This window comes from Akebia trifoliata, chromosome 7 (genome assembly GCF_017979445.1).
Source record: "Akebia trifoliata isolate Shusen 1 chromosome 7, ASM1797944v1, whole genome shotgun sequence".
NCBI lineage: Eukaryota > Viridiplantae > Streptophyta > Magnoliopsida > Ranunculales > Lardizabalaceae > Akebia > Akebia trifoliata.
Genome location: NC_141381.1, coordinates 7,194,484 through 7,208,070, shown reverse-complemented (window position 1 = coordinate 7,208,070; position 13,587 = coordinate 7,194,484). Strand labels below are relative to the sequence as shown.

The 13,587-nt window shown below is 33.5% G+C and overlaps 1 pseudogene across 1 annotated transcript; it reads left to right on the top strand.

Annotated features, from left to right (window-relative positions):
• The first annotated feature begins 292 nt into the window (after positions 1–292).
• Positions 293–5,206, top strand: LOC147398142 (cytochrome b561 and DOMON domain-containing protein At4g12980-like; annotated as a pseudogene). The gene is made up of 5 exons (XR_015179766.1): positions 293–631; positions 2,949–3,108; positions 3,636–4,174; positions 4,291–4,545; positions 4,642–5,206. The product of XR_015179766.1 is annotated as a cytochrome b561 and DOMON domain-containing protein At4g12980-like (transcript).
• The last annotated feature ends 8,381 nt before the right edge of the window (positions 5,207–13,587 follow it).

Here is a 13,587-nt window from a genome sequence, read left to right as displayed (position 1 = left end):
ATCGATCGTCTCTCTCTCTGTCACAGTCTCTCATCGATCGATCGTCTCTCTCTCACAGTCATCGATCGATCGTCTCTCTCTCTCAGAGTCATCGATCGATCGATTGCCTCTTACGGTCTCTCTCTCTCACAATCTCTATCATAGTCATCGATCGATCGATCGCCTCTCACGGTCTCTCGCTTTCTCACAGTGACTCTCTCGATCGATCGACTTCATTTTTTCATTCGTTTTCTCGATTGATCGATCACTCCATCAATCGATTGACCTCTCTATCTATCTCTCACAGTCTCTTTCGATCTGTATCCCTCGATAGATCTCATCTCCCACTCTATTTGATCAATCGATCTCCTAGATCAGAAATAGCTTTTGGTCCATTTGCAAGAAGTGAATAGGAAATTAGGTCAACTGAATTTGATAGAAACAAGTGTTGGGAGTGGAAATCAGGATCAGAACGAATATCAGTGTGCAATTCCTGAAATCCCTAATTTTTCTGTTGGAATGGAAGTGCGAATTGAAGAATCGAAGATGGAGTTGTTTAGAGACAACGTGAGTATGATCAGATTGTGTGCAATTGGTGGATCAGGGAAGACTACATTGGCTGCTAAGCTTTGTTGAGACAAACAAGTGAAAGGTATATCTATCTATTCAAAACTCACATTGAACATTTTTTTAACTTATGGTTATATGATTTTTCTTTGTAGATTAAAAAATTTAACATTGAATTTTATACACAATTGAATCGTGGTGAACATCCTTATTTTTCATCTAAATTACATAATTACAATTGTTTTATTTGATTATTAACTTTATTGTTTGGTTTAATCTTGTCTTATTACTGATTTATGAAATTTGTATTTACTTTGGGGGTTCTTTTGTTTGCTTGGTTAATATATTGTTAAGACTATATGATCTATTTAGAGCTTACCTTGTTAGATGAATCTATGTGCGGTGGCAAAGTAAAAACAATTTGCACTTTAGGAGTGAGAGGGGTCTAGCGATTCCATCGGCATTTATTGTTAAACATGATTTTAATGATAAACTAATAGTATAACACTTATTTACCTTTCTCTTTTGAAGTTTGATAAGTTAACATTTCCCTTTGTTTCATCCATAATGATTTGGAAAGAATTACTAAAAGAACTAACCCTTAAACTCTTTCATTCACATATATTCTTTAGTATGTGAATCCCCTTTGGCATTGACAAGGTCAAAAGCTTTAGAGAGCCACAAGAAGAAACTAGAATAGTTTCAAATTTACTGACAGTCATGTCAGAAATTGAAGGAATGGACCCATTCGACGACTTTTGTGGTCACCCTCACTTAACCAAGTTGGATGGAAATCTCGATGAGTAACGGTAGAGAAAGCCAAAAAGCAGAGGCAAACTTGCCCATACTCTATCTCACGTTCTCCCACCACCTTTTCCTTTGACCTCAACTGTAGGGAGCTCATTAGATTATTTTTGGTCTTCTTTAGTGCAAGGACAGGTTAACCTTATTTATTCACATGCTCCAAATCTGTGTGTGTGCGTGCCACCATTCCAAACCCTTTGGTTGCATCCATTTTGCTATACAACATCAGGCTTGGACACTTCCTTGATGTCTTCAGCTTATGACTGAAAACCCATGCAATACTTCCATGGATTTTTGTGTGTGTGTGTGGGGGGGGGGGGGGGGGTCATTAGTTTTTTGTTTTTTGCTTGTCTAGTTTTACCATTAAAGTGTTCAATTTGTTCCTTATACTACTTTATTAAGCAAACAAGTATGTTGGTTCCTCAAAATAATGCTCTATTTCAGTTCAAGATTTCGTTAGATTGTTGGCTGTTGAGGGTTGTGCACATCCTACCTGTCATTAGTGTAAAGATAATTGATGGATTCACAAAAGGAGTAGGGTTCCACTCATTACAAAAAACTATTACAAGATGTTCTATTTTTCGGTAACTAGTATTATAATACGTGTTGTAAGCTTGGAACCCTCCTTTCTGTTGTGTCCTGTTTGATTTATATCTAAATCAAAACCAACCTAATCAGTCATTGTTGCCACCAATCATCTTCAAAGCCTTAATTCTATCTAAAGCAAGTCTTCTTGTAGATAGGGATGATTTTGAGAAGTTGTTATTCTGTGAATATAGACAGTTTTCAGGTTTGTCTTTCTACTCCAAATCCATGATGGTTAATCCTGGATCAGAATGCCATTATGATTGAAACGATGTTCATAATCACAAGAAATTCTTGATTTGAGGATGTTGTGAATGATGGTCATTGTACTTAGTAAGAAAAATTCTAGAGCTTTTAGGGATGTCATACCCATCTTCTCAAGGGGTATTTTCGGAAAATTTGGCTTTGATATTAAGACCTATTGTAGCTTTCTTAGACACTAACAAGAGTCATCTCCTAGTAAATGTGTATCCTTACTTTGCTTACATAGATGATCCAAGACACATTTCCTTGGAGTATGCACTATTTAGATCTGAAGGAGTTGTCGTAAGGGACGGTACCTTATGTTACAAGAACCTCTTTGATGCTATGATCGATGCAACGTACTCGGCACTAGAGAAGATGGGTGGGGACTCTATTGACATTGTTTTCTCAGAGAGTGGTTGGCCTTCGGCTGAAAATGGTGATGCCACGACTATGTTGCTACCTACAATGTTGCTGCAAATTTGCAATCTTCCAATCGGGTAGATTGATTGTGGGTCTCTTAGGATCCTACTATCACGATGACCCCTCGTTTCTGAGGCTAAAAATCTATTTTGTGCAAGACTTAGAAGAGGAATGGGTCTCTGTATTAAAAGTAGGGAAACTTTGAATAACTCGAATACTATATTAAAGTAGCTTGGCTGGTTGGGACACCATTGATGGTGATCTATGCGATATATATATATATATATATATATATATTTATGAATGCTGACTTGAAAAGCATCTGAACCATTAGTTTAAAAGTACAGGAAAGGAAGGAGTTGCTGAAAGGGTCATACAGGGATCGACATTTCAATGCTGGTTCGATACTGTTGGGATTTGGAGTATTCGAAGCAGTTGGTGGAGGAGTCAACACATGGTTTCGGACTGGCAAGCTATTCCCAGGACCCCATTTATTTGCAGGAGCAGGTAAGGGGCAGCTTCACAATGTATGTCAAGGTGTTATATAGATTGGGTGTCTTTAATTCGATCCCCATATATTCCTATGACCATCTGTGAATTTTAACTTATTTTTTGTTAGGTTTAGAAATCTCTTTGGCTCTTGAAGTAGATAGCTTTCTAATTTGGTAAAACTTGTGGGTATTGAAACAACATAGCTAGATTCAAAACTGACCTTAACCCAAGTTACTGATCTCATTAACGCAGACTTACTGGTTTCACCACCAAACATTTCGAAGCTGTCAGCCCATCAAGTTGGTAAAGTTTGTGAGTGTTTGTACCACAAACTTTGGTTCAAAACTCTCCTTCAACCGCTTACCTACTAAACAAGAGAAAAAGAAAGATTTTTTTCTCCATTCCTTGTGTTACAATAGACTCGAGGAGATCATTGTATATTTGCAGCATGAGTTTTCAAATTCAAGTTGTTAGAAGCCAGAAGCCAAGGTTTTAAATTCTCTCTTCTCATATAAAATTATTGGAATGTTTTTATGGAACAGCAATTACAGTATTATGGGCAGCAGCAGCAGCTCTTGTACCTTCCATGCAGAAAGGGAGTGAAACTGCTAGGAATCTTCATATTGCCTTGAATACGCTCAACGTCCTTCTCTTTGTAACACAAATGTCGAACACCGGTCACACTAGTACTCCGAATCCAAGTAGAATTAAATTTACTAAATTCTCTATATATATTGTTTCTGTTCCTCTAAATTTCAATATTGTTTCTGTTTCTCTAAAATTCAATGGCGACTTGTTGAATCTCTCTTCTTCTTGTGTTTATTTCACTTGTTCTGCAAATCCAAATTTCTCAATCACTCTTATGTTCTTCTCAGAAACTTACGGTGGTGTTGCCGAGGAACATGGCGGGGGCGATGGTGAATCAAGTGTGGCAGGTGGGGTCATCTGTCACTAATGGAATTCCTAATGTCCATGGATTTGGAGACGATAATTTGGGTTCGAAAGGAACACTTGATTTAATGGTGGGCAGAGCAATAGAACCCAAAGTAGAGGAGGAAATTCAAATCTCAAAAAGAAGAATGTAAGTTGTTTTTTTATGCTTAATTTTGTTTATTTGTGGTTTTTGTTACTTATTGGTTTCCTTGTTATATGATCTTAAAAAAAAAAAAACTAATTTGTATTGTTTTTTTTTGGCAGATTCATGGAATTCTGAATGCTGTGAGTTGGGGAATTTTGTTTCCAATTGGGTCCATATTTGCTAAGTATCTCAGGACATTCAAGTCAGCAGATCCAGCTTGGTTTTATCTCCATATCTTTTGTCAGAGTTCTTCCTATGTTATTGGAGTTGTCGGATGGGCTACTGGTCTTCAGCTCGGGGCCAATTTGAAGGGTTTGGTATACAAATCTCATTGGAATATTGTGATCACTCTCTTTTGTTTCGCAACATTGCAGGTAATTATAATTGTTCCTAATTTGTTTATTGTTTCTTATTTTAGGCACATTTTCTTAATCAATCATAACGAGTTTATCATTCTTTGTGTTGTGCAGATTTTTGCATTGTTCCTAAGGCCAAAGAAGGAGCACAAGTACAGGATTAACTGGAATTTTTACCACCATATTGTTGGATACTCCATCCTTGTTCTTGGTATCGTCAACGTGTTTAAAGGTCTAGACATGTTGGATCCAGTTAAAATGTGGAAAACAGCTTATATTGTGGTATTGTGTGTATTGGGTGGGATTGCATTAGTGTTGGAAGTTACGACATGGATCGTTGTTCTGAAGAGGAAATCCGAGGCATCCACCGAACCTTATGATGGGAATGGCAAGCAACAACCACTCACAGTTTGATCAACAACAAGATTGCAGGGCCACATATAGTATTGAGGAGAGTTGGTTCTCTTACAGTTTGTCTATAAAGTTACTTCTTAGGCTTTCTCTTAGGTATCTCTTAGAATCTATTATTGCTTCTTCAATTGTTTGTGTTTTGTGTTCTAAATTAAATCAGGAGTGTGACATAAATAGCTGTATATATATCATATACTGCTTTATTGTCAGTTATTTGTAGCTTCGACAGAATTTTCGATCTTAATAAAGTGGTTTACATGTATATTAATTTTGGGTTATTTAGTTTAGTTTGGAGCTTGTTTTATGATTTTTCTGATTTTTTTTTTTAATTATTTCGTTCATTGTGATTGGTGAATTAGAGGACCGTGTTATTGTTTGTTAAACCTCCAAATTTGACGGTCATACTCTATGGATTTTTTTTTGTTTTTTTTAAGTCCATTCTCCAATAATTTGATAGGCCAGGGCCGTAAAAAAAAAAAAAATTCTACAAGAGAATATTTGACGGGCATATTTGACTGGAGGGTGACGGGCATATTTGACTGGAGGGTCCGTCAAATTTCTCAAAATTTGACGAGCTAAGACCGTCAAATATGGGCCTTTTTCACATAGTGTGCTCAGGAATTACAAATTAGAGGGTGAAAGTGATCTTTAAACCTACATGGCATTATTGGCCCTTATAAACCTTAATAACTTAGCAAGTTGCACCTTAAATGTTCCTCCGTGCTTTATTAATTTTGTGAGGAAAAATAAAAACTTCAACATACCTTATTGATCCCCCTTTTTAAATTTTTCTTGCCAAAACGAGTGGGTATTGTTGTCAATTAAAGCAGGAAATTTCGTTCACTAATGAGCCTTCAACATGTTTTACTACAATCGAAGTAAGCAAATCGACAGCACCAGAGCTCTCTCTCTCTCTCTATCTATCTATCTATCCATATATATATATATATAGATATAGATATGAAGCTAGTGTACATTCTTAGCAATCCAAAACGTCCACTTTGTGGGATATGTCTAGATTGTTTGCTTAGAATCAATGGGGAGTTAATTAGTCGAATTGATCCTAAATGTCTATAAAATTATGTCTTTTTTGAACAACCAAATTAAGACAACAATGGTGACCACTGACCAAGCTTATTTTTGGTTTAAGGGGTCATTTACATGGATTCTTCACTAGTACATTTGTTTGTGTGATAAAGAAATTACATATATTGTGATTAAGCTTATTTTCAATAAAGATCTATTTAATTGTAGGGAATTTATTTTCAACAGAGTATGAATTTCTCAAGAGAATGGTTATAGAAAAGTAAATTTCATTATTTGAGTGCACTTAAGAAAATATTTAAATGAGAGTGTAGGGATCAAAATTTAAACAGGTCCCCATCGCTTTCAAAACTAACAAAAAGCCCCCTAAATCAAAATTGGGCCCACAAGTCTATTAGGACCTGTAAATTGGGATGGGCCACATTTGGTTTGGGTTTGGATCTTCACAGATAAAGTTCGTAATCCAAAACAATCCAAGTGATTCGCATTAAGTATTGGACCCATACATCCAAATACAAATGGGTTAGCCCATGGTTAAATCCAAAATCCACTAAAACGGATTGGGTCAATAATCAAATACTAGTTAAACCAACTAGTTAAAATTCAGTTAAATTGGGGGCATGTTTGGAAATAGCCTTTTATCCCAAGTCTATAAATGCTAAAGCCTTCCTCATTTTGAGGGGATTTGGATCACTTTCTCTCAGAAAACAAAGGTTCTCCCTCTAGATATGTGAAATTTATAGTTGACAAATTTATAATACTCCCTGTGTGAAAATAAATTTCATAGATCTTCCCTAGAGATTTGTAAATAATATCACAAATGATTTTATTTATTTAATAAAAATGAGAATACAAATCTCATTATTTTCCTCTAATTAAACAATCAAGTATAAAAAAGTGGTGATACGTGTGTAACTTTATTCTCTCCTGGCTTCCTACGTGATTGGCTTAGAAGGTTGCTATAACAGTGACTTTGTTTGTATTTGATATTTTGTAGAGGTTCTATTAAATTCTTTTTCTCTCTAGAAGTTGTGTTTTATCGATTGGGAATGATTTCGTAGCTTTTACAGAAGGGCTTTAGGCTTGATCTTCTCTTTAATTGGAGTCTGAATGTTTTGAAGAACTTTACTTCGTTTCTAAAAAAAGGGTTTGAGAGCTTCTTCTTCTCTATAGGGAGAACTTTTGTCATTTGGGAGAAAGTGATTTAGACCCCCTTAAAATGAGGAAGGCTTTGTGTAGACACCCTATTTTTTGCATCCGCCTGACTTGAAGATCCGTCATCCGATTGTTGTTGATTCCTAATGATAAGCGCAAAGAACTCGAAATCTTGTGATAGGCTTTTTTCCAATTCTCTCTATCTTTTAATTCCACTCTCTTCTTTTCCCTTGCCGCACAACATAGAATTATGTATGCTTAGGATCGTTACACCATACACTCGATTTAGTAAGCACGTACGATTAGGTTTGCTACATATTTCATTAGCTTAGAGACATTGCAATGCTAGGAAAATAAGACCTTGAGACTTATAAACAATTACATTGAGACTAAAAGAAACCTCACTCCAAAATTAGCAAAAATGGATAAAATTTGATAAAATAACGAAAATACCCCTCATCAATTTCGGACCCTCAAAAAGTCTCGAAAGTACCTACATTACCTTTAGAATATGATTTTGAGTCTAACGAGACCCAAATCGACAAAAACAGATAAATTTATGAAAAATCACAAAATGAACAGAACGCCCCTTGATGTCCAACTTGTACATGAAGACCTTAACTCTTAGAAAACCAAAATAAAACAACCAACTTGAAATTTTTTAAATCGAAACGAAAATTAAAATTAAAACGATCAACTTGAAAATTTTAAGTCAATATTCAATCTAAAATTTAATCAACACATCAATATTTTATTAAAATTCAATGTAAAACCCCGAGTTTTTTATTCGTATCTCGAGAAAAATAAATAGTTGAATTTTGAAAAAATTTTGAAAGTGGAACTTAGGATAAACTTATAGGATTTTGTTCTGATTATTTTTAATTAAATCTGACCTCACCATTGGATTTAAAATGGTCGAAAAACATATTTTAGCCTATAAGCACGCTCAAATACGAGGCCAAACAAAAAAATTACAAAATCCTCGATATTCGAGTAGGACTAGATCAAAATAATGACTTTTTCCTAGAATAAGAATTTTTAAAATTCAATCACAACATTGGATTCATAACGAAAAATTATAGAAAATGGACTATTTACTTGTCATTTTTGGAGCCTAAAAAGTCGAATTATCGTAAAAAACGAAAATGACGTCAATTTTAGGATCTCATTGGGTCGAAAGAGTAAATTTTTTCTAGAGACGTAATTTATAGAATTTAACCATACCATTAGATCCGAAACAAAAAATTAGACAAAAAAGAGTATTCATTTGTTACTTTTGGAGTCGGGACGGTCAAGTTATCGTTGTACGAAACAATAGATAAAATATCGATTTTGTCCTATACTTATATAAACAATTTTTAATCTAAAATACTAATCATTGTCATGTTAAATCGTCCAAAACCAGCCATGAATTTTATAAAAAAAAATTATTTTTTTCGATTTTCAAACTCCGATTCGTCGTGAACGATCTATTTTCGACTTCCGACTCAGAAGGGAAAAACGTCCGCAACCTCGTTCTTTATCAAATCCACCCAGTTTCCTTTTGTTTTCTCTCTTTTTCATCCCATATCGTCAAAAATCAGTCGTAGATGATAAGGGGGTTTTGAAACTTCGACATTAGATTTCATCTGTTTTGAGGCCAAATCGTCATCTGTAGCAGAAGGGAGAAAGGATGATGGCATCGAGATCTTCAAAACCACCAGGTCAAATTCAAAAATTAATAATCTCGAAGTTTGATCTGTCTCGATATCCATGTCGATCATCTTGACTTCCACGCACTCGCTTCAACTCTTTCACACAGAGATTGTAAGGACTTTCAATTTATATTGATAACCGTAGATTGTGAAAACTGCATTTTGGATTTTTATCAAAAATTTGTATTGGATTTAAAAAATTGTAGAATTCTTTTTATTATTTCAAATTCAGGTCAGAATTTGCATATTTGATATGTTTAATTGTATTTTATAACAAATTATACATAGGTGGGATATTTCATCGAGTTATTTCAACCAATTGAGTTCTGTGTACTACTTGGACCCTGTTTTGATATGAGTTGTGTAAAATTTCAATTTAAATGATAAAAATGAATTTCAAAGTGTGAAAAAGAATTTGATATTGAAAAATGAATATTTGAGTGAATGAATCTAAAAAATGAATGATGTATTTGAAAACGTAAAAAAGTACAAGAACAAAAAAAAAAGATGAAATGGTAAAATGTAAGAGTCACACCCGAGAGGTGATATCTGCATTTTACATTGTAATATTGTGTGTAGGTTGGTGAAGGGATATGTAGGGATAATGATTGGTTACATGTTTATTTAGGCACATAGGCTCCAAGCTCTGTTATTTATTTTAGGACGGGTGGCCACAGTTGCATGGTAGGAAATTTGATATTCATTCTCAACTTCGTAATGTTAATTTCTTATTTGTTTTCAAAGAAAGGAAATGATATGTATATGTAGCTATTTTGTGAACTGTTAAAGAGCTTGTGAATACTTGAAAGGATAGTCTGTCATATCATTTGGAGTGATATACTATCTTGGAATGTACGGTAGGAACAACCAAACTCTTACTTGGTCTGGGACGCATATGAGAGTGGAGTTACAACTAGAATCCGGGTTTGTTCCTCTCTATCTTTACCAGTGAACTTATAATGTAAAGGTGGTTGTATACGAATGGTTTATATATTTGGGAATCATATGCATGCTTGATAGGCATAAAAGAAGATGATTAGTCAATAATCACTAACAATCTATAGTAGTTGAATGTTCTAACACATCGAAAAGAGGCCCATTGCTTACGGTTACGTCAAACGACCAGCCTGAGCTGGATAAATGGTCCCGCAAGTGTGGTAAACAACGATCATCCACAAAATTAGGAACTAATACTTTATTATGAAATATCATGTCTCAACTAGGAGCGATTCAGTAATGAATCCTAACTCTTTAATTCCACTACTCTACCATTGTGTATTATATATATGTTGCCTTACTTTGATATATAAAAGAAAATACCATTTGATTAATTAGATTTATATAAAAAGAAAATATTATAGTGAATACTATTAATGGATGTAATGTGAGTTTTAAAATGTTTAGTTACTCATCCTTGATTATATGTACCAGTTAATCGTAGTTTCTTCTGTAAAACTTTATATATGTTAAAATGATTCAGTATATTTATTCGTTCATGTTAGGAGAGTTTATTGGCAGAAATTGTTTACTTCCCTACTAGGTAACCATTGTTACTCACCCTTTCCTTCTCTATTTTTTAGTTTCAAGTCCGGAGCTTGGCGAGACAGGTGTAAAAAATGAGTAAAGACTATCTGGTAGGTTAGATAGACGACCAGACTCCGTTATTTAGTGAATACTGGGACTATACCCCCTAATGGTGTCGATTTGTCTAAGAGTATTATAGATGTTGTATTGAGTGTTAGGACTTTTGTTAGAGTGAAGAATGTTTGTATAATCTTGTATTTTGGTTATTCTTCCACACTCTGATCTACGTACGTTATTAGATGTATATAAGCTTCTACTTGTATTATATTTTGTATGTATATATGCAGGATAATGTATGTTATTTATCAAGTGCAGGTTGAACGCCTTGGAATGTTAATATAAACAGAAGAGACCATGTCGAAATTTCAAGATGCCACCTAGTGCCTCGAGATCTGACATGGGATTTTGTGTTAGCGTTTGGCGGGGCGTCACATTCAATCAACTAATTAACATTGAAATTAAAATCCAATCAACCAATTAACATTAAAATTAAAATTCAATTGATCAACCAACCAAAAATAAAATCGACCAATCAACATTCAAATTAAAATTCGATCAACCAATCAAAAAATAAAAAATGCAATCCACTAATTAACGCTCAAATTAAAATTCGATTAACCGATTAAATTGAAATTAAATTCTAATGGACTAATTAATATTAAAATTTAAACCTAATTGATCAATCAAATTGAATTTAAAACTCAATCGATCAATTAATATTCAAATCAAAGTACAATCAACCAATCGAATTGAAATTTTAATCAACCAATCAAGATCAAAGAGTAAAATACAATTAACCCATCAAATTAAAATTTTAACTTAATCAAACTAAAATTAAAAATTAAAAATTAATTTGCTTAAGACATTTGAAATTTTAACTTCATCAATCAATCAAAATAAAAAATTAAGAAATAATCACCCATCAATATGCCACGGGTTGCGAAGCATGAGATTATGGTCCCCTTCATTTTCTCTCATTTAAACTCAATTAGAAAAAGAAGATGCCCTATTTAGTTCGGTCAAAATAAGTAATAAAGAAAAATAAAACAAGGTAAAAAGAAAACCTACAAGGAAAGAGAAAGAATAGAAAAAGAAAAAATGGAAACTAAACTCTTTAAAAGAGAATCCCATATTCTCTTGAGAGGGGGGTGACATTTTTGGAATAGTAAAGTTGGGGCTCTTTTTTATGCCTCTATTAGATACCTCCTCTCTTTCACCATATTCCTAGCACACCCTCTCACGCCTACAATAGCATATTGCCCACATTCATCCCCACCTCTTTAATTGATGCACGCCTCTTATTCTTGCTCTTCTTCATTTTTAAAAGTCGACCTCTCCTACTCAAATAGCCCTCTATCTCACGTCCCTTTTATTTACGTTTTCCGATCTTCATCTAGCATGTATTTTTGGAAGAAGTGATTGCTATTCACGGATGGATCAAGGAAGAGGAATTCATTCGTTATCTTAGCTTTCATCTTCATCATTCTTTCTTTGTATATGATCGGATCAAACTAGTGATCCAACAATCAGAAGACTCTGAAGGGATCCGGTTCAACCCTCACATTTTTCCTATCCCGATTTGAATGAGATGATCTTTTGGAGGTGCACTCTTTATGTTATCTCAAAAGGTTTGTGAACATAGTAAAGTCATTCTCATTCATTCTTTCTTTTTTATTGTAATACATCCTTGACGCATGGTATCGTTTTTAACATTGAAGGATATTTCTTATTGAGTGATGTTCTTATTTCATGTTAATTTAAGGCATAGTGAAGATAAGGACGATCACGAGTGCCCAAATTGATTCATTAATATTCAAGCAAAATTTTAGAATTTATTTTCTTTAAAGAACATTATTTGTCGACTTACTGATTTTTGTATACATAGGAAGTTTAAAATTGAATTTTTTCAATAAAATTGGTACGTGAGTCAATTTACTGATTTTTGTGTACATAAGAAGTTTAAAATCAGATTTTTTCGATAAAATTGGCACGTGAGTTAACTCATTGATTTTTGTGTACATAAGCAGTTTAAAATAAAAAAAATTTCAATAAAATTGGCACGTGAGTCAACTCACTGATTTTGTGTACATAGGAAGTTTAAAATAGTTTTTTTTTCTTTATAAAACTTGCATGTGAGTTGAGTCATTCATTTTTGTGCACATGGAGGGATTAAAATTGATTTTATTTCTTATTAAAATAAATCCTAATCAATTCACTAATTTTTAGTATTATGTAAGCCTTATCAATTGTGAGATTTCACTATGCGAAATTCGAAGAATTCGCGTGACAAAAGTAAATTTTGAAAAAATCATAGTTTGTCAATTTGGGAGATTCATATAAATTTAGATTTTTCATTGATTTGGTAACTTTCTTAAAATTATAATTTTCTATTATGAAAAATTAATATTTGTAAATTGTTAATTTGAAAAATCTAATATTCATAATTTTCTATTTTGAAAAATCATTTTTACAAATTTCTAATTTGAGGTTCGTCATATATTTAAAATTTTCTATTTTGGGAAGTTTATTTTTTCAAGTTTCCAATTTGAGAACTAATCATGTATTTATAAACTTCTAATTTAGGAAATTTCAAATTTTTAGTTTAGAAACTCCATAAATTATCAAATTAGAAATTTCATATTCTCAATTTCAAACTTAGAAAATTTTCATAAATTCCTATTTTAATTAATTGAGAAAATATTTGCGTATGTGGGTTTTAATTGAAATATTGCCACACGAACTTTGGAGTATGGGATGACATTAAGGCTTTTCAAGTTTTTCCATTTTTGTGCGGAAATCGACGAATCAAATAATATTTGGGAGAATATAAGCTAAAAGATTCATTTAGCACATCTGATATAAATTGATGATGATGAGACTTTAGCTTGACTTTAGTCTCTTCCCGTTGAATATAGGATAGTTTTGGTTCGTAGTAGAGATCGATCATCTTGATTAAATGAGTTCGGTGCTAAACGCCTTGTGAAACCCGTAATCTAACCCCTTACCTATTTCTCTCATTCGTGAACCGATCCTGATCCAATTTTTTGGAGTTATCTATGGTTCATGGACCTTAATTAGGTGGCGATTCCCTATTCCCTAAAAATCCCCAACTTACCAATCGGATTTCTCTTCACTTTTTAATGAAAACAGGTCGAGATGATTTCAATGGCTA